The sequence below is a fragment of the Henckelia pumila genome, chromosome 1 (genome assembly GCF_033568475.1).
Source record: "Henckelia pumila isolate YLH828 chromosome 1, ASM3356847v2, whole genome shotgun sequence".
Classification (NCBI taxonomy): Eukaryota; Viridiplantae; Streptophyta; class Magnoliopsida; order Lamiales; family Gesneriaceae; genus Henckelia; species Henckelia pumila.
Window position 1 is genome coordinate 10,494,617 of NC_133120.1, and position 22,092 is coordinate 10,516,708.

A 22,092-nucleotide genomic window follows, 5' to 3' on the forward strand; every position below is an offset into this window, starting at 1 on the left:
CGAGTATAGAGCTGAGCGGCTCTATAGTCAGGTATAACAAGGTATAGGCTCAACGTGTATATGCACATGACATATGAATATAGAAAGCGGTAAATCATATCTCATGTCATATAATAATTCCAAATAAATGCATATATAAACATGTATACTCGCTGGCAATCTCAGTCAATGTGTACGTACCTCTAGGCTAGTTCAAGTATAGTAAGATCCTAGGTTCCAAGCCTATATTCAAAAGTTCACCGTATCACTACATAAATTCTATAAGCCTTAACTAAGCTAATAAGTACTCTCAAAACTTAAATAGATTCCCGGACCATACCTTCGTCCGTAGTTAGCCCTTTGGAGTCGCTAGTCCCGGATGACTATAACCACACCTTGGTTATTCCAGAACCTCTATTATAACCGATAGGGCCCTCAAGTGTATATCTCACACTATATAACTGAAGAAAGAAACTCGGGAATTCGTAATTCAGAAATAAATCTGAGAAGCCCTATTTATAGGCAAAATTCCCGGCCAGGATCGGAACTTTCGATCTGGGTTCGGAGCTTCCGATCCGGCCCAAACTCAAAAGCCCATATTCTCTTCCGAAGTCCAATATTACTCCGAAATTGATTAATTACCAACCCTTAATCATGTTTAACATATTATTATCTTAAAATGGTCTCTGGGTTACTACATTCTCCCCACCTTTAGATATTTCGTCCGCGAAATAACATTTAAAAACAAATTAAGATAACAATATGAAACATCAAACCATGTTTTATTACAACAACTGAAATTACATCTTACATGGTAAATCAAAAGTATAAAGCAAACAACTCAGGATATTCTGCTTGCATACGACTTTCAGTTTCCCAAGTTGCTTCTTCAACGCCTCGGCGTTGCCACTGTACCATCACAAGTGGTATAGTCTTGTTCCGAAGAATTTTCTCCATCCTGTCTAGGATACGAATTGGTTGTTCAACAAAAGACAGATCTGACTCTAGCTGAATATCAGTGGACTGAATCACATGAGATTCATCAGCTATATACTGTCGAAGCAACGACAAATGAAAAACGTTATGTATACTGGAAAGATTTGGCGGTAAAGCCAAACGATATGCAACATCTCCGATCTTCTCCAGTATCTGGAAAGGCCCAATGAAACGAGGAGACAACTTGCCTTTCACGCCGAATCTCATCACCTTTCTAAAAGGTGATACTCGGAGAAACACATATTTACCAGGCTCAAACTGAAGTGGCCTGCGGTGAATATTAGCATAACTGGCTTGTCTATCTTGAGCAACTTTGATCCTATGCTTGATCAAATCTACCTTGTCTACAATCTTCTACACTAATTCAGGACCCTCGACTTGTCGTTCCCCGACTTCATCCCAGAATAACGGAGTACGACACCGTCGACCGTACAATGCCTCGAAAGGTGCCATAGCAATACTATGATGATAACTTTTATTGTAGGCAAATTCGATCAAAGGTAACTGATTCTGCCAAGATAAGCCAAAATCCATGACAGAAGAACGTAGCATATCCTCCAGCGTACGAATCGTCCGCTCTGACTGCCCATCAGTCTCCGGATGATATGAAGTGCTCAAACTCAGAGTGGTACCCAATGCCTCCTGAAAACTACCCCAAAATCGTGAGATAAATCGCGGGTCTCTATCACTGACTATGCTCACTGGAATCCCATGTAATCGCACTATCTCCTGGATATATAAGCGTGCCATGCGATCATAAGAATACTCCCGGTTATAAGGAATAAAGTGTTCTGATTTTGTCAAATGGTCAACGACAACCCAGATAGCATCACACTGACGTGACGTCATAGGCAAGTGGGTAACAAAGTCCATAGTCACATGCTCCCACTTCCATTCGGGAATCTCAAGATTCTGCAGTAATCCACCTGGTCGTTGATGTTCAGCCTTGACCTGTTGACAAACCAAACATCTCGAAACAAATTGATACACACTCCTCTTCATCCCTTTCCACCAGAATCTAGTTCGCAAATCCTTATACATTTTCATGCTTCCAGGATGGACTAATAAGCGACTCCTATGAGCTTGAGAAAGAATATCATTCCTGAGCTCCGCATCATTAGGTACAACCACTCGATTAGATAGGCACAATAAATCATCTGCCTGAAAATGGAATCTAGATGTATTAACTCTATTGTCTAGACGTGCCAAATGCTGAGTCTTAACATCAGATATATGAGCATCTCTGATCCGAGAATACAATGCTGGCTCAGATAGAATAGTATACAATCGAATTCCATTCCTCCCTTTCATGTGCTTGAGCGTAAAACTCAATGAACAGCACTCTTGAATCATATGAGATACTTCACTAGTCTGAAGTGCAGAAAGTCTCACCTGCCGACTCAAGGCATCAGCAGTAAGATTAACAGAACGTGGATGATATTTGATTTCACAATCATAATCCTTCAGAAGATCCATCCAGCGTCTCTGTCGCATATTCAACTCCGCCTGAGTGAATAAATACTTCAAACTCTTGTGATCCGTGAATATCTCAAATTTCTCGCCATAAAGATAATGCCTCCAAATCTTGAGCGCAAATACAATGGCGTCTAACTCGAGATCATGCACTGGATAATTACTCTCATGCGTCTTAAACTGTCGAGAAGCATAGGCAATAACATGTCCATGCTGTGTCAAAACACATCCTAACCCCTGACCAGAGGCATCAGTATAGACAACATAACCTCCTGATCCAGAAGGTAGAGCTAGCACAGGTGCAGTAGTAATACGTCTACGCAGCTCGTGAAATGACTCCTCACAATCCGAGGACCAAATGAAGGCAACATCTTTCCATGTAAGCTGAGTCAAAGGCCTTTCCAACTGTGCAAAATTCTCGATGAACCGACGGTAATATCCCGCTAGACCCAAGAAACTACGAATCTCAGCAACCGTCGTCGGTCGAGACCAGTTCAGCACTGCCTCTATCTTACTAGGATCAATAGATATCCCTTCATTAGAAATCACATGACCGAGAAACACAACCCGATCAAGCCAAAATTCACACTTGCTCAACTTTGCATATAACTGCTTATCTCGTAACGTCTGTAAAACAATCCTTAGATGTTGTGCATGCTCATCCTTGTCATGAGAATAGACAAGAATATCATCAATGAAGACGATGACAAATCTATCCAGATACTCTCGAAATATCTGATTCATCAGATTCATGAAGACTGCCGGTGCATTCATCAAACCGAATGGCATCACCAGAAATTCATAATGCTCGTATCTGGTTCTGAAGGTAGTCGTACGTAGATATATCTGAGTCTCGTACCCGCATCTGGTGGTATCCAGATCTCATATCTATCTTTGAGTAAACAGAAGTACCCTGTAGTTGATCGAACAGATCATCAATCCGCGGCAAAGGATACTTATTCTTGATGGTGACACGATTCAACTGCCTGTAATCAATACATAATCGCATCGATCCATCCTTTTTCTTGACAAATAAAACAGGTGCTCCCCACGGAGAAACACTCGGATGAATATATCCCTTATCAAGCAGATCTTGTAACTGCTGTTTCAATTCCCTCATCTCTGACAGTGCCAGACGATAAGGTGCTCGGGATATAGGCGTAGTTCCTGGTATTAGATCAATACCAAATTCAACCTCTCGCACCGGAGGAAAACCAGGAATCTCATCAGGGAATACATCAGGAAACTCGCTGACAACCGGTAACTGATCAATACCCGTACTACTCGTGGACATATCAACTGAATAGATGAGGTAGCCCTCCCCACCTGACTCCAAGACATGACATGCCTTCAGAGCCGAAACAAGTGGCATCGGAGGTCGCGCAACCTCACTATAAAAATACCAGCTATCACCCTCATCCGGATGAAACTGTACCAGACGCTGATAACAATCCACAGTAGCATGATACAAAGTCAGCATATCTATTCCCAAGATACAGTCAAAACCTGCCATCGCTAATATCATCAAATTAGCTACTATCACATTACCCTCAAACTCCAGAAGGCAACCCATCACTAGACGCTTAGTTACTATCTCTTGCTCCAACGGAGTAGATACAACTAAATCCATATCTAATGATACATAAGGTAATCTATGTCTCTTAACAAAGCGACTAGAAATAAAAAAATGCGATGCTCCAGTATCAATTAATACAAATGCAGGAATACCACATAACAGAAAGGTACCTGCCAACATGCGATCGCTTCCCTCTGTAGCCTGCTCCTGAGACGGAGCAAACACCTGCCCTTGAGTTTGTGGACGATAACCAGAAGAACTCTGTGGTGCTGGCTGCTGACGTGGAACAATAGAAGCCTGAGATCCAACCTGTGATCCCGATCCACTAGCAGAACTCATGTGCTGAGGACAATCTCTCCGCAGATGTCCCTGCTGACCGCAAATATAACAAGCACCAGTAGCTCTCCGACATAAAGCTGCAGGATGCTTCCCTCCACAATGGCTACAAAACTCCTCCTTCTTCTTCTTCTTCCCAAAACGAAACATACCTCGTGAACCACGAGATCCAGATGAAGTAGTAGGAGTAGAAGATGTAGGTCCAGATTGCACAACAGATTGAGCTCGAGCCTCAAAAGATCCACTATGCTGTGCTGACATCATCAACTGTGCACGCCTGTTGCTAGTCTCCACAAGACGGCAACGGTTCACCAAAGTCTCAAAAGATACCGGGTCATCACAGACGACAACCTGAGAGTAGATATGTTGGTTCAAACCTTGTAGAAAGATATCATACTTCGATGCATCACTCTCATTGATATGAGGACTGAAAGGTAGCAGATCAAGAAATCGTTGCTGATATTGATCAATAGTCATTGATCCTTGCCTCAGAGTAAGCAACTCCATAGATCGTGCTTGGCGAACAGCCGGAGGAAAATATAATTTCTAGAACTCCCGACAGAAATCCCCCAAGTCACCTGTCCTCTCTCAGTACGTGCCTGAGCAGCCTTGGCATCCAACCAAAAACGTGCTCGATCCTCTAGAACGAATTCTAGAACTTCCAATTTCTGATCCTCAGTACAATCGAAAGCACGAAAAGTACTCTCGAGTTTAGACATCCAACTTCTAGCTTGTTCAGGATTCTCGCCTCCCACCAAGGGTTTCGGTCCTACTTGCATGAACTTATTAATAGAGTAGCGACGTCTACCCTCATGATGACGATGTTGATCATCATGATGGAGGTGATGACGATGATGATGACCACCTCCCTGACCAATACTACCGTGACTCTCGTCAGCCATATCCTGAAAAGAATTGCACATTAAAATCCCAAATGCGCAAGAATTACTCAAGACTAAACTAAATCTCAAGTACTAATCCCAAAATCTAAGCATGCTCTGATACCAAAAATGTAGTGACCCTGCATGGAATCACCTACTAACTGGCAACTAATAGCATGCATTAAACTTAATACAACAATATATGGAACAGAGTAAAACGTGCGGAAACATAATCCATAATTTACATATCAGCTTAGTAAATAATCCAGGCTTAATACTGTAGTGATACAACCAAATCGAAAACTTAAACATTATACAGCTATATCAATCCTGCATAATAAAATCCTCAAGGCTCCTGCTCCCTAGTCCTGCCTTGAACTACCAGCTCCGTCCATCCTGCGACCTGCCCCATGAAATAGGGTGTCCAAGATAACAACTAGAACGTGAGCGCTAACGCCCAGTACATAGACATGAGTAAACATATGTATATAATGCATGCAACATGATGACTGGTACAGGGTCATCTGAAAAGTCATGCTCAGAACCGGCGCCACATGAGTGCTGCCACCGCACGGATCAACCTCTGGGTGCAACCACACTCGTCTAGTACACCAGAGTAGACAGACATAAATGCCCCCGCCGTCGCGGTACTCTCAGTGACAGACTATCAAGTATAGAGCTGAGCGGCTCTATAGTCAGGTATAACAAGGTATAGGCTCAACGTGTATATGAACATGACATATGAATATAGAAAGCGGTAAATCATATCTCATGCCATATAATAATGCCAAATAAATGCAACATATAAACATGTATACTCGCTGGCAATCTCAGTCAATGTGTGCGTACCTCTAGGCTAGTTCAAGTATAGTAAGATCCTAGGTTCCAAGCTTATATTCAAAAGTTCACCGTATCACTACATAAATTCTATAAGCCTTAACTAAGCTAATAAGTACTCTCAAAACTTAAATAGATTCCCGGACCATACCTTCGTCCGTAGTTAGCCCTTTGGAGTCGCTAGTCCCGGATGACTATAACCACACCTTGGTTATTCCAGAACCTCTATTATAACCGATAGGGCCCTCAAGTGTATATCTCACACTATATAACTGAAGAAAGAAACTCGGGAATTCGTAATTCAGAAATGAATCTGAGAAGCCCTATTTATAGGCAAAATTCCCGGCCAGGATCGGAACTTCCGATTTCGGGATCGGAGCTTCCGATCCAGCTCATTGCGTGCATGCAGGACACGCCAGGATCGGAACTTCCGATCCAACGATCGGAGCTTCCGATCTCACCCCCGATCAACACTTGTCAAAACTCGCGGCTGAGTCATCGGACAAAGCTGGCAGCCGGAGATCGGAACTTTCGTTCCAGGATCGGAGCTTCCGATCTCTGTGCTTCCGATGAGCTTCCGAAGTGGCTAGGATCGGAACTTCCGATCTGGGTTCGGAGCTTCCGATCCGGCCCAAACTCAAAAGCCCATATTCACTTCCGAAGTCCAATAATACTCCGAAATTGATTAATTACCAACCCTTAATCATGTTTAATATATTATTATCTTAAAATGGTCTCTGGGTTACTACAAGTCCTCTGTTGCAACCCTTTTTCATTAATTTTTTTTTTCTTACTCATACTTCTTGTTCTTTCGATTCCTCGTTGTCCTATTCCCATTGCTTTCAGTCCAATTCGCGGATAGAAAAGATGCAATAGACAGAATGACACGATGTGAACGTGCGATTTGAGTGACACGGGCCGCTTCGGTGGGTCCCAACTTTCCATACGGGAAAACGCCCCGAAAGTCTATCTCCGGGTTGGAATTTGAGAGTCTCCGTCTCTTATACCGAGATGCGAGATGTAGGTATCGATACAAGCTTCGCGTGAGCAGGCTGAAGCTCCCGTAACTCTTAGCCGGCCGAAAGTTATGTCCATTTGAAAGTGCAGCGCATGTTCCTCCGATCCGTAATTTGAGAGAAAAAACAATAAAGAATTCATTAACTGTTGGGTGCGATCATACCAGCACAAATGCACCGGATCCGATCAGAACTCCAAAGTTAAGCGTGCTAGGGCGAGAGCAGTACTAGGATGGATGACCCCTTGGGAAGTCCTTGTGTTGCACCCATTTTTCACTAATTTTTTTTTTCTTACTCGTACTTCTTGTTCTTTTGATTCCTCGCTGTCCTATTTCCGACTCTTTTAGTCCAATCCACGGATAGAAAAGATGAAATATACTGAATCACACGACGTGAACATGCGATCTAGGTGACGCGAGCCTCTTCGGTGGGTCCCAACTTACCCTACGGGAAGAATGCCCCAAAAGTTCATCTTCGTGTTGAAATTTGAGCGTCTCTGTCTCTGTAAGTATCGAGACGAGCTTCGCGTGAGCAGGCTGAAGATCCCGTAACTCTCAGCCGGACGAAATTTATGTCCGTTTGAAAGTGCAATGCTTGTTCCTCCGACCCGCAATTCGAGAGAAAAAAATAAAGAATTCATTCACTATTGGGTGCGATCATACCAGCACTAATGCATCGGATCCCATCAGAACTTCGAAGTTAAGCATGCTTGGGCGAGAGCAGTATTAAGATAGTTGACCCCCTGGGAAGTCCTCTGTTGCAACCCTTCTTCATTAATTTTTTCTTCTTACTCGTACTTCTTATTCTTCGATTCCTTGCTGTCCTATTTCCGACTCTTTCAGTCCAATCCGTGGATAGAAAAGATGCAATAAACTGAATGACACGACGTGAACGTGCGATCTCAGTGACACGGGCCGCTTCGGTGGGTCCCAACTTGCCCTACGGGAAAACTCCCCAAAAGTCAATCTTTGGGTTGGAATTTGAGAGTCTCCGTATCTTAGAACGAGAAGCGCGCTGTAAGTATCGAGACGAGCTTCGCGTGGGCAGGCTGAACCTCCCGTAACTCTCAGCTAGCCGAAAGTTATGTCCGTTTGAAAGTGCAGCGCCTGTTCCTCTGATCCGCAATTCGAGAGACAAAATAATAAAGAATTCATTCACTGTTGGGTGCGATCATACCAGCACTAATGCACCGGATCCCATCAGAACTCCAAAGTTAAGCGCGCTTGGGCGAGAGCAGTACTAGGATGGGTGACCCCCTATGAAGTCCTCGTGTTGCACCCCTTTTTCATTAATTTTTTTTTCTTACTCGTACTTCTTGTTTTTTCGATTCCTCGCTGTCCTATTCTCGACTCTTTCAGTTCAATCATCGGATAGAAAAGATGCAATAGACTGAATCACACAACGTGAAGGTGCGACATGGGTGACGCGGGCCGCTTCGGTGGGTCCCAATGTACCCTACGGGAAAAAAGCCCCGAAAGTCTATCTCTGGGTTGGAATTTGAGAGTCCCCATCTTTTTTACCGAGATGCACGCTGTAGGTATCGAGACGAGCTTTGCGTGAGCAGGCTGAAGCTCCCGTAACTCTCAGCCGGCCAAAAGTTATGTCCATTTGAAAGTGCAGCGCTTGTTCCTCCGATCCGCAATTCGAGAAACAAAACAATAAAGAATTTATTAACTGTTGGGTGCGAACATACCCGCACTAATGCACCGGATCCCATCAAAACTAAAAAGTTAAGCGTGCTTGGACGACAGCAGTACTAGGATGGAAGACCCTCTGAAAAGTCCTCGTGTTGCTCCCGTTTTTCATTAATTTCTTTTTTTTTTCTTACTCGTACTTCTTGTTCTTTCGATTCCTTGCTGTCGTATTCCCGACTATTTTAGTCCAAATCTTCGGATAGAAAAGATGCAATAGACTGAATCACACGACATGAATGTGCGATCTGGGTGATGCGGGCCGTTTCGGTGGGTCCCAACGTGACCTAAGGGAAAAACGCCCCGAAAGTCCATCTCCGGGCTGGAATTTGAGCGTCTCCGTCTCTATAGGTAACGAGACGAGCGTCGCGTGAGCAGGATGAAGCTCCCGTAACTCTCAGCCGGTCGAAAGTTATGTCTGTTTGAAAGTGCAACCGCCTGTTCCTCCGATCCGCAATTCGAGAGATAAAACAATAAATAATTCATTCACTATTGGGTGCGATCATACCAGCACTAATGCACCCGATCCCATCAGAACTTCGAAGTGAAGCGTGCTTGGGTGAGATCAGTAATAGGATGGGTGACCCCCTGGGAAGTCCTCAGTTGCAATCATTTTTCATTAATTTCTTTTTTTTCTTACTCATACTTCTTGTTCTTTCGATTCATCATTGTCCTATTCCCGATGCTTTCAGTCCAATCCGCGGATAGAAAAGATGCAATAGACGGAATGACACGACGTGAACGTGCGATCTGGGTAACATGGGCCGCTTCGGTGGGTCCCAACTTTCCATACGGGAAAACGCCCCGAAAGTCTATCTCCGGGTTGGAATTTGAGAGTCTCCGTCTCTTATACCGAGAAGCGAGCTGTAGGTATCGATACAAGCTTCGCGTAAGCAAGCTGAAGCTCCCGTAACTGTAGGTATCAATACAAGCTTCGCGTGAGCAGGCTGAAGCTCTTGTAACTCTTAGCCGGCCGAAAGTTATGTCCATTTGAAAGAGCAGCGCCTGTTCCTCCGATCCGCAATTCGAGAGACAAAACAATAAAGAATTTATTAACTGTTGGGTGCGATCATACCAGCACTAATGCACCGGCTCCCATCAGAACTCCGAAGTTAAGCGTGCTTGGGCGAGAGCAGTACTAGGATGGATGACACCTGGGAAGTCCTCGTGTTGCACCCCTTTTTCATTAATATCTTTTTTTTTCTTACTCGTACTTCTTGTTCTTTAGATTCCTCGCTGTCATATTTCCGACTCTTTCAGTCCAATCCATGGATAAAAAAGATGCAATAGACTGAATCACACGACGTGAACTTGCGATCTGGGTGATGCGGGCCACTTTGGTGGGTCCCAAAGTGCCCTAAGGGAAAAACGCCCCGAAAGTCCATCTCCGGGTGGGAATTTGAGCGTCTCCGTCTCTGTAGGTATATGAACGAGCTTCACGTGAGCAGGATGAAGCTCCTGTAACTCTCAACCGGCAGAAAGTTATGTTCGTTTGAAAGTGCAATGCATGTTCCTCCGATCCGCAATTCGGGAGACAAAACAATAAAGAATTCATTCACTATTGGGTGCGATCATACCAACACTAATGCACCGGATTCCATCAGAACTTCAAAGTTAAGTGTGGTAATAGAGGCCAAGATATTTCTTTGCCCCACACAAACACATGCTAAGGTAAGGAAACCCATAATGATTTGGCAAGGGAGGCCAAAACGTCTCCCAGCCCCACACATAAAAATAAATTTCTATAGTCACAATCATCTCACTTCGTTCGTAAAAAGTAATTTTCCTTTCATTCATTGAATATGAGACTTAGCATGCATACGTAAATATGACGTACATGTAAATATTTGACCGATAATCATACAAATGGCTCACACATGGATGACTGGATGGTGATTTAGGGGACAAACCAAAGGATGGGAAACTAAACCATAATTTAGCGCTTAAGACAATTCGAGTGGTTTGCCCGTAAAATTTGTAACTTGCTCGATTCTTAATCAAAAGGGATTCCCGCTTGAAACCATGACTCCATGACACTTAGAACTAAGCCAGAAAATCCTCCTCGGATTTTATTTCCTAAGCAAACATTTTATAAAAAAAATCAAATTCCGGGCAGCAAGCCTTATGGCTTCAAAATTCTGCACCTAATCAATCAAAAATCTAGAACTAGACCAAAACTTATCCGAATTGATTTCCTCTTGAACCGACATATTCCCAACCTCATAAGCTAATTCTAGACCCGCGCCCTTATCAAAATTCTGATTTCAACCCCGTTTTAAACACTCGTTTCCGGGCAGCCCCAACATAGTAAAAAATTCTGCTCATGCCTATCTCTTTTACCCAATCTAAAAACTTATCTATTTGTCCCCCAAGTTCCAAGCCACTATCCTAAGATCAAGATCAACATGTAGGCTCATCCAAACCCCTTAGACCTCACTCCAAACCATCTCAACAATACTCTAGAATGGCAGCCCCCTACAACACCCCAAAACCGATCCCAATTCCTCCTCAAGATCGAATGATCCTCACCCCATATAACAAGCCAACTTCAAGCCATTCTAAACACTACCATGTGACTACATTTCAACAATGGTAGTCCCTAATTCACCATCCAAATCAACACAATCAATCACACTCAATAATCGAGCCAAACATGCCATGAAGAAATTTAAAAAAAAATGATCGAACACGTGCTATGAAAATTCTGGAACATGCTCGCACCAACAAGATATGAGACCTCTGAAAATTCGAACATCAAAACATGAATAAACCTGGAAATTTCGAACCAAACCATGTAAATAAATCTACAAAATGATCGAACCAATGCCAAGCACATTTCTGAATTTTTGAAAAACACAAAGCCTAGAAAAATATGGAATTTTAGAAGGTAACATAGCTTCAATGCATTCCCATTCCAAGTTCATATACATACAAAAACCTAAACTAACAACAAAATTTATCAAGCAAGAATGCAACAAAACTTTGAGCTAAGAAAAAAAATCGAGCAGGGCATGAAATGGAAGCTTTCAAACAGGGCAAAATTGTTTAATGAATTTAAAAACTTAAAAAAAATGCAGCACACGTCATATAATAATCTACAAGGCGAAGCAAAGAAGCCAAATTCTTGCCTATACTAGAAAAATTCGAAGAACACAAAAGCTCAATGAGCTATGGCCGAAATCGAATGGAAGGAAAATGGAGTTGCTTCGCGCTGGAGATGAGCTGAAATCGAGCTCAAGGATAGTGAAATATCGACCATCTTGCTTTGGAGTGAATCACCGGAGAATAAAATGAAGATGGAGGCGCTAAGAAAACAAGAAGAGTGAAGCCGATGCCTTCATGGGAAGAACAGGGGAAAAATCGTGCAATTCTTGTGTGTGTGAGTGTGTGAATGAATTTAGGGTGAAAATTAAGTGTAAAGTGTTGGAGGCTAGGGTTTACTCATTGAGTTCAAGTGTGGTAAGTGTAGGTGTATCTCTAGAAAAAATGTGAGTGTATGAATTTCATGAACACTTTTAAAAAATTCTAAACCATAATAGCAATTAGGACTATAAATTAAATCGCATTAAATAAAAATAAATAAATAAAATACGGGCTTGAAAATATTATTTTAAAATATTAAATTTGATTTTACTAGTCCGGGAATTAAAAAGCAAATTTTCGCAAAAGTAAAAATAATAAATTCTAATGCGCAGGAAAAATGAAATATTTAGGCAATTAATCACAGAAAATTAAAATAGTTAAAATCATAAATAATAAAGACTGATTTAGGCATGAAATTAAATTAAAAAATTCCAGACGTCACACTAAGGCTCCAATGTTTTCTAATAATCCATTTAGGATTACTAGACAAGAACTTAGACCAGAAAATTAAATTAAGGAAGCCTACTGATACTCGTAATCCTCGACTGATGTTGGAAGGGAAGAAAAAGTCAGTTTTGTTGGAAAACTGGCGAGTTCCCAGACCAATTACGATTGATACCCGGTGCAGCGGAAGTTTAAAAATTTTTCATGGAACGTTTCCATGGTATGGGTATCAACCGTTCATCGATTGAATTACGTGTGTGTAAAATTTAAATAGCAATTAAATAAATTTTACCTCAAATCTCGCAACGAGATTAATGGACACCAACAGAACAATTCTGCTCTTGTTGTCTCTCCCTGGAACCGATGAACGCCTTCAATCAGGTCCACGAACAGAGGTTTAATCCCTCTGATAGATTGCACTAGAAAATCTATCAGAAGTTTTCTGCGAAGAGAATACACGAATTTGATTCGTTATTCCTTACTGCGATTCAAAATCACAGACCGGAATTTTCTCGGGCAGAGGGGAGGGGTCGGCCGAAAACGTTTTTGAGAGAAGGGTTTCGAAAATCCTGTCTCAAAAAATTATGACCTGTTGTGTGTAATTTCTGTACTGAAATAACTTATTTATAATGCAGGCCACTAACACCTTAGGGCCCATTAATCATAAGCTGGGCCCGACAAGCAAAGCCCACTCGTTCAGAAATTAATATAAAATTCATCGTGACTCCGATTGATGAAACGATTTCACCAATGTGCACAGAAACCATTTCTGCACGTTTTAAAGTCAAAATAAATTTTCCTGAATCCGAATTCAGTGGTTTCCAAAAATGTCCATCCCTATGTCATTTTAGGAAATCCTACTCCCTTACTCTTATTTAAGAAGTCCAACTCCTTAGTTCATTAAATTTAACTCTTTAAATTTAACTATCTCAACGGGGATTAAAACTCCATTACACTGTGTGACCCTCAATGGTTCAGGGATACAGCTAGCCGTGGGCTCACAACTCCTTGTGACTCGGAACAACACTTTCCGACTTGCCCAACGAATCATGGTAAAGCGTCTAGCAACATCGCCCCATGATTCCCTAGGTATCACTGATAGTGCCTACAAGAACCAGTAGATTTTGGTTAGCGTACAGTACGGTCCCTTCATCCATATATCCCGATCGAATCAACAACCATTGGTATATCGAGAGTCGCTCAAGATTCGATAACTATGCAATGCATCTTGAAGATCAAATTAGTGACATCGCATGTGCTACTAAGAAACCATTTCTTAAATCACATCAAGTACTCTGGCCAGAGATTTGTCACACTAATATCTCCTCAGATCGCATAGGATATCCACACTCGCAAGTATGTGGTGAATCCTTGACAACAATGCATTGACTCCTACATGTGTCGTAACTGTACCCAATCTCGACACCTGATGACCCCCTCAGAGTCGGTAAACGAGTCAAAGCACAGTACTAGCATATAGAGTCTCCATGATGTTTCAAGTCGTAAGGACTAATGGTGTACAACCAAAACCGCGGACTTTATCCACTCGATAAGTGATAACCACTTGGAAAGTCCGGATAGGGTAGTTCGACTATTCATCCTATGAATATCCATTTGCATGCTTCGAACATCTCCATGTTCCCTACCAATGAAACGTGGTACTCCGCATCGCAAATGCTAGTCTCAAACTCGAGCGATCCTTATCCTTATTATCGGACGGCTCAATCGACTAGGAACGGTTTTAGAATATACAGTGACTATAAGATGTATTTCATGATAGACATCTCCATGTTCTACCACATCTTACATACACTATAGTATATTCAAGGTCTTTATCAAAACAACAATAGTATATCACAATATAACAATATGAAGTATATAAAGTCATTGCCATAAAAGTGTAAATAATATTAAACAAAAGATTGTTTATACAAAGAGTCAACAAAGCCCATAGCCACACAGTTGGCTCACTGGGCACCCACTCTTACAATCTCCCACTTGCCCTATAGCCAACTAGTCATACTACGTAGACCCATTGCTTCGCGATGTTTGTCAAACAATGGTCCTGGCAAAGGCTTAGTAAGTGGATCAGCGATATTGTCTGCAGAGGCCACTCGTTCGACACTGATGTCTCCTCTTTCCACAATCTCCCGGATTATGTGGTATTTCCTCAGTACGTGTTTGGATCTTTGATGAGACCTTGGTTCCTTTGCTTGAGCAACGGCACCCGTGTTGTCGCAGTACACCGGGACTGGACCAACAAATTCAGGAATGACGCCCAACTCTTGGACGAAATTCCTCATCCAAACGGCCTCTTTAGCAGCAGCTGATGCTGCAATGTATTCAGCCTCAGTGGTGGAATCCGCTGTGGTGTCCTGCTTGGAACTCTTCCAAGAGACAGCACCGCCATTGAGCATGAACACAAATCCAGAGGTTGACTTCGAGTCATCCACATCACTTTGGAAGCTAGAGTCGGTATAGCCTTCCAGTTTGAGTTCTCGTCCTCCATAAAACATGAACATATTCTTAGTCCTTCGCAAGTACTTAAGAATGTCCTTCACGGCTTTCCAATGCATCTGACCAGGATTAGACTGATATCTGCTCGTGACACTCAGAGCAAATGCTACATCCGGTCTGGTAGATATCATCCCATACATGATACTACCTATAGCTGACGCATATGGTACATGTGTCATATTCTCTATCTCTGCATCAGTCTTGGGACACATAGACTTGGATAGAGAAACTCCATGACACATGGGTAGATGTCCTCTCTTGGACCCATCCATTGAAAACCGTTTCAATATGGTATCGATGTAGGTTGATTGAGTGAGTCCTATCATTCTCTTAGATCTATCCCTATAGATCTGTATCCCAAGAATGTAGGATGCCTCACCCAAATCCTTCATCGAAAATCTACCTGATAACCATATCTTTGTTGACTGCAACATCCCTACATCATTCCCAATGAGTAGGATGTCATCAACATAAAGTACTAAGAATGTTACCGCATCCTTAACTACTTTCTTGTACACGCAAGGTTCCTCCGGGTTCTTGATGAAACCAAAGTCTTTTATTGTTTCATCAAATTTCTGGTTCCAACTTCTTGATGCTTGTTTTAGACCATAAATTGATCTCTGAAGCTTGCATACCTTATGCTCGCTTCCCATGGATGTGAACCCCTCAGGCTGCTTCATATAGATTTCTTCCTTAATGTCTCCATTAAGAAAAGCAGTCTTCACATCCATTTGCCATATCTCATAGTCATACCATGCAGCTATGGCAATTAGGATTCTTATGGACTTGAACATTGCAACTGGTGAAAAGGTTTCGTCATAGTCAACTCCTTGCCTTTGAGTATAACCTTTAGCCACCAATCGCGCCTTGTAGGTCAATATCTTACCATCAGGCCCAAGCTTTCTTTTGTAGATCCATTTACACCCTATTGGAACAATTCCATCGGGAGGATCTACTAAAGACCAGACTTGGTTAGTATGCATCGAATCCAATTCAGACTGCATAGCTTCAAGCCATAAATTCGAATCCGCATCAGAAATTGCTTCCTTGAAGCTTCTTGGATCACATCCAATGTCGGGTTCATCTTGACCCTCTTCAAGAAGAAGACCATATCGAACTGGAGGTCTAGAAGTCCTCTCGGATCTTCTAGGTGCAGGCGTGTCCAGCAATGGTTCCTGAGGTGTGTGGATCGTTATTTTGTATTTCGGGTTCTTCTCGAACTTCTTCGAGTTCCATCATCTCGCCTTTCTTATCCAATAAGAACTCCTTCTCCAAGAAGGTGGCATTCCGTGAAACAAACACCTTTGTTTCAGCAGGATAATAGAAATAATATCCGATTGAATTCTTCGGATACCCCACAAAATAACACAAGCTGGATCGACTATCCAACTTATCTCCCACTGTCCGCTTCACGTAAGCAGGACATCCCCAAATCCTCAAGTATGAATACTTAGGAGCTTTGCCATTCCATAACTCGTATGGTGTTTTGTCCACTGCTTTAGTGTGGACGTTATTCAACAACAATACCGCCGTTTCAAGCGCATAGCCCCAAAACGAAGGTGGAAGCTCAGTGAAGCTCATCATGGATCGAACCATGTCCAACAAAGTTCGATTACGACGCTCCGATACACCATTATTCTGTGGTGTCATAGGAGGAGTCCACTGAGAGAGAATCCCATTCTCTTTTAGATAGTCCAAAAACTCGGTACTCAAGTATTCTCCACCTCGATCCGATCGAAGTGCTTTAATACTTTTACCTAGCTTGTTTTCTACTTCAGCCTTGAATTCTTTGAACTTTTCAAATGCTTCAGACTTATATTTCATTAAATATAAATACCCATACCTTGAATAATCATCAGTAAAGGTAATGAAGTAGGTGTGGCCATGTTGAGTCCCTACTCTAAATGGACCACAAACATCTGTATGGATCAAATCCAACAGATTTTGACTACGCTCAGGCTTCCCCTTAAAAGGAGATTTAGTCATTTTCCCTTTTAGGCAGGATTCACAAGTAGGTAGAGAGTTAATATCAGACATATCAAACATGCCCTCTCCCACTAGCTTGTTCATCCTCCTTGAGGAAATATGACCTAGTCTAGCGTGCCAAAGGTTTGCCGGGTTTTGACTATCGATTTTCCTTTTGTTTGTTGTCGCCGGTTTGTCAATACAATTCACTGGAACGTCTTTTAGTTTTAAATTGTATAGATCGTTTTCAAGTTGTCCATTTCCAATTAAACATTCATTCTTGTAAATATTGCAAATCCCATTCACAAAATTACAAGAATAACCATCTCTATCAAGCATAGAAATAGAAATAATGTTTTTAATTAAATCTGGCACAAATAAAACATCTCTCAACAATAATTTAAAACCATTCTGCAAAATCAAACAAACATCTCCAATGGCCGTAGCTTCAACTCTGGAACCATTCCCGAGCCTCAGCTGGGTCTCACCCATTCTAAGCCTGCGACTTCTTGTCATCACCTGCAAATCATTGCAAATGTGAGATCCACATCCGGTATCCAATACCCAAGAAGTTGTATTAAGTGACATGTTTATTTCGATATAGAACATACCCTTTGCAGTTCCCAACTGCTCAAGATACTCCTTGCAGTTGCGCTTCCAATGACCCGGCTTCTTGCAGTAATGGCAAACATCCTTGGATTTTCCATCGTTTGAAGCCTTTGTCTTTTGCTTCTTCTCGGGTTCCACTTTCTTGGGTGGGGCAGAACGTTTCTTGCCCTTCATACTTGGCCCCTTCTTAGCAGAAGATGAGGAGCCCACCAAGAAAGCTGGCTTATCCTTCTTAAGTGTGGATTCATATGTAACGAGCATATTGACCATCTCTTCAAGGGTGGCCTCTATCTTGTTCATATTAAAATTTATCACGAATCCATCAAATGAAGAAGGAAGAGATAGAAGCAGCAAGTCCACATTGAGTTCATGCTCCAACACCAAATCAAGGGTCGCTAACTTCTGTATGAGCCAAATCACTCGTACCCCATGATCACGGACCGAAGTCCCTTCACGCATGCGGCACGTCATCAACTCCTTAACAGTAGAGAACCTTTCAGCCCTCGACTGAGCCCCAAAAAGTTCCTTGAGTTGCGCGTGAATGTCAGCAGCATTCACCGTGTCCTCAAATCGCCTCTGGAGTTCATCAGACATCGAGGCTTGCATATAGCATTTGGTCTTGATGTCATGGTCACACCATGCATCAAGTTTGGCCAATTCCTCCGGACTTATGTCAGCTGGTGCTTCCTTCGGAGGTGCTTTCTCTAACACGTAGAGCATTTTCTCCGAAGTTAAGACAATCTTCAACTTCCGGAACCATTCCGTATAGTTGGCGCCAGTCAGTTTGTTTTGTTCGAGGATCGAGAATAAAGGATTTCGCGAATTCATTGTATGAAATACTGAAAAGGAAAAACAGACATATATCAATGATTGTTTAACAATTTACTAAGACATAAAATAGGCGAATTTAATTTTATGAATCTCACTCCCACTATTTTAACGATTTCACCACCCTCTAGTGAAAACAGGAAACTTTTTCCTTAGTGAGAACATGGAGTCCAATTGACAAACTTATGGTCCCGAATAATATCAGCCAACCATAATTCTCAAAAGGTAGAGCCCAATTGCTTCCAAAGCAACCCCCATGTGTTTACCTCATGTCCAATAAGGGCCCAATAATATGACGCCGTTTAAAGTGACATGTCAAGATGACCCATCAATATTAAGTTGTGATGGACGGTCGCCATGTGGATCCCCCAATAATATGAGCCGATCCCATGGGAGTTCCACCCAACTTACAACATTTGTCGATCCAATGTACAGCTTTCCGACGGACGGGCCCCCCAATAATATGAGCCGGACCGTATCCGCGGGTAGCATCACATACATTGACCGTTGATGGAAGGTAGGAACATTTAAACAATATTTAAATTTCCTTTATTTATCTTGATATAAATTTTAAATCATATTTAAAATGAGGGATTTTATTTATAAAAATATTTGTCTCATCATATTTAATTTATTGCATGCATTGCCGGATTCACGCAATTTATGTCTAAACATGCATACAATCATATCACATATTATATAGGATGATCGATTCCATTTCTAATTGACCCGTGGTTGCCAATCACGGGTCTTAGTCCAATCCTAGGTAATATGCAGTATGCAAATGCAATCCTATTACATATGCTTCCAATTTACATTTCTTCAGTCTTCATTGTCTGCTGGGCCCACCATCTTCAAATCTTGATCTCCCACTAAATCTAATGTATTTACAATAAATAACAATGACAAGTAGGGGATACATTTTTAGGGGTGGGGAACGGGCTATAAACCAAGCCCACTTTTATTACATATGACATTCATATCGGGCCATAAACCAGGCCCATTAATAAAACCAACAACAATAAAGACAAAATGTAAATTCCTAACATACACCTACAAAATTGGTCATGGCAATCGATCATCCTTATCCAATAACATTTAATTCAAAATTAATTTATTGGATAACATGCTGTGGCAATTCAAATTTAAACAAGATAAAATCATATTTTATATATAAAATCACATTTCACATATAAAATCATATTTTATCTCCATATCAAATAAAATCATATTTTATCTATAAAATCCAATTTTACAAATAAAATCATATTTTACTTAATATATCATAAGATCATATCTTATCATCAATTGTACCAAAATAATTGATTTCAAAATTCAATTTACGGATAAAATATTAAAATTTTCCAAAAACTCAAATTTATCCAAAATCAATTTTAAAATTTACGGACTCGAACAATTCGATCCGAAATCTCGTGAACCAATCAAAAACAATTTTTGACCGGACCAAAAATAAAATTTTAACATATTAAAATTAATAAAAATATAATTTTTCCCGCGGGCCACCCGGGACACTCCCGGGTTGGCCCGCACCCGGGGCGCGGGCCGGGGGCAGCCCGGCTGCCCCCTTAGGGCAGCGCCTGGCGCCGCCCCTGGGCGGCGCCGAGCGCCGCCCCTGGGCAGCGCACAGCGCTGCCCTGGGCGGCGCCGTGCGCCGCCCTGGGCGGCGACGGTCGCCGCCTTGGGCGGCGCCGTGCGCCCCCTTTGGGCGGCGCCGTGCGCCGCCCGGGGCAGCAACAATTGCTGCCCCACCGGGCAGCGATCCAATCGCTGCCCGGGTTTTGCCCCGAAAAAAATTTTTTTATTTAAAAATATTTATTTTGTTTCATAAACCGAGACTCAAAAATTTTGTACAATTGATTAATTCAATCGATTGATCTGAGCAACCTGGCTCTGATACCACTGTTGGAAAACTGGCGAGTTCCCAGACCAATTACGATTGATACCCGGTGCAGCGGAAGTTTAAAAATTTTTCATGGAACGTTTCCATGGTATGGGTATCAACCGTTCATCGATTGAATTACGTGTGTGTAAAATTTAAATAGCAATTAAATAAATTTTACCTAAAATCTCGCAACGAGATTAATGGACACCAACAGAACAATTCTGCTCTTGTTGTCTCTCCCTGGAACCGATGAACGCCTTCAATCAGGTCCACGAACAGAGGTTTAATCCCTCTGATAGATTGCACTAGAAAATCTATCAGAAGTTTTCTGCGAAGAGAATACACGAATTTGATTCGTTATTCCTTACTGCGATTCAAAATCACAGACCGGAATTTTCTCGGGCAGAGGGGAGGGGTCGGCCGAAAACGTTTTTGAGAGAGAAGGGTTTCGAAAATCCTGTCTCAAAAAATTATGACCTGTTGTGTGTAATTTCTGTACTGAAATAACTTATTTATAATGCAGGCCACTAACACCTTAGGGCCCATTAATCATAAGCTGGGGCCCGACAAGCAAAGCCCACTCGTTCAGAAATTAATATAAAATTCATCGTGACTCCGATTGATGAAACGATTTCACCAATGTGCACAGAAACCATTTCTGCACGTTTTAAAGTCAAAATAAATTTTCCTGAATCCGAATTCAGTGGTTTCCAAAAATGTCCATCCCTATGTCATTTTAGGAAATCCTACTCCCTTACTCTTATTTAAGAAGTCCAACTCCTTAGTTCATTAAATTTAACTCTTTAAATTTAACTATCTCAACGGGGATTAAAACTCCATTACACTGTGTGACCCTCAATGGTTCAGGGATACAGCTAGCCGTGGGCTCACAACTCCTTGTGACTCGGAACAACACTTTCCGACTTGCCCAACGAATCATGGTAAAGCGTCTAGCAACATCGCCCCATGATTCCCTAGGTATCACTGATAGTGCCTACAAGAACCAGTAGATTTTGGTTAGCGTACAGTACGGTCCCTTCATCCATATATCCCGATCGAATCAACAACCATTGGTATATCGAGAGTCGCTCAAGATTCGATAACTATGCAATGCATCTTGAAGATCAAATTAGTGACATCGCATGTGCTACTAAGAAACCATTTCTTAAATCACATCAAGTACTCTGGCCAGAGATTTGTCACACTAATATCTCCTCAGATCGCATAGGATATCCACACTCGCAAGTATGTGGTGAATCCTTGACAACAATGCATTGACTCCTACATGTGTCGTAACTGTACCCAATCTCGACACCTGATGACCCCCTCAGAGTCGGTAAACGAGTCAAAGCACAGTACTAGCATATAGAGTCTCCATGATGTTTCAAGTCGTAAGGACTAATGGTGTACAACCAAAACCGCGGACTTTATCCACTCGATAAGTGATAACCACTTGGAAAGTCCGGATAGGGTAGTTCGACTATTCATCCTATGAATATCCATTTGCATGCTTCGAACATCTCCATGTTCCCTACCAATGAAACGTGGTACTCCGCATCGCAAATGCTAGTCTCAAACTCGAGCGATCCTTATCCTTATTATCGGACGGCTCAATCGACTAGGAACGGTTTTAGAATATACAGTGACTATAAGATGTATTTCATGATAGACATCTCCA

At 42.0% G+C, this 22,092-nt stretch overlaps 3 non-coding genes and 3 pseudogenes across 3 annotated transcripts; all 6 read left to right on the forward strand.

The window, feature by feature from the left end:
* The first annotated feature begins 7,244 nt into the window (after positions 1-7,244).
* On the forward strand, positions 7,245-7,363 carry LOC140876702 (5S ribosomal RNA). Its single transcript, XR_012148941.1, has one exon. It is a non-coding gene; the product is annotated as a 5S ribosomal RNA (ribosomal RNA).
* Positions 7,364-7,742: 379 nt separating this feature from the next.
* On the forward strand, positions 7,743-7,860 carry LOC140876666 (5S ribosomal RNA; annotated as a pseudogene).
* Positions 7,861-8,256: 396 nt separating this feature from the next.
* On the forward strand, positions 8,257-8,375 carry LOC140876575 (5S ribosomal RNA). The gene has a single exon (XR_012148879.1). It is a non-coding gene; the product is annotated as a 5S ribosomal RNA (ribosomal RNA).
* A 398-nt stretch (positions 8,376-8,773) lies between these two features.
* On the forward strand, positions 8,774-8,892 carry LOC140876694 (5S ribosomal RNA; annotated as a pseudogene).
* Positions 8,893-9,279: 387 nt separating this feature from the next.
* LOC140876651 (5S ribosomal RNA) lies at positions 9,280-9,397 on the forward strand (annotated as a pseudogene).
* A 449-nt stretch (positions 9,398-9,846) lies between these two features.
* LOC140876736 (5S ribosomal RNA) lies at positions 9,847-9,964 on the forward strand. Its single transcript, XR_012148972.1, has one exon. It is a non-coding gene; the product is annotated as a 5S ribosomal RNA (ribosomal RNA).
* Positions 9,965-22,092: the final 12,128 nt, after the last annotated feature.